A 246-nucleotide genomic window follows, 5' to 3' on the forward strand; every position below is an offset into this window, starting at 1 on the left:
GCCTTTTACAGTTATTTTTTCGGAGTTTTGACCTCAGATTTGGATTTTTCCCAACTTTTTACATAGGCACTGTATCTTATATTATAAAAACAAGATCCATTCACTCATTCACATTTCACATTTCATATTCACACACTGATCGCTCTATCTCCTGAACCACAACACCTGGAAAGCTGAAATTTGGTAAGAATATTCCTTTTGTGGTCTAGGTGTGCAATAAGAAAGGATTTTGCGAAAATCTAAACC

The sequence above is a fragment of the Diaphorina citri genome, unplaced genomic scaffold, assembly GCF_000475195.1.
Source record: "Diaphorina citri unplaced genomic scaffold, Diaci psyllid genome assembly version 1.1 scaffold1577, whole genome shotgun sequence".
In the NCBI taxonomy this organism is placed as follows: Eukaryota; Metazoa; Arthropoda; class Insecta; order Hemiptera; family Psyllidae; genus Diaphorina; species Diaphorina citri.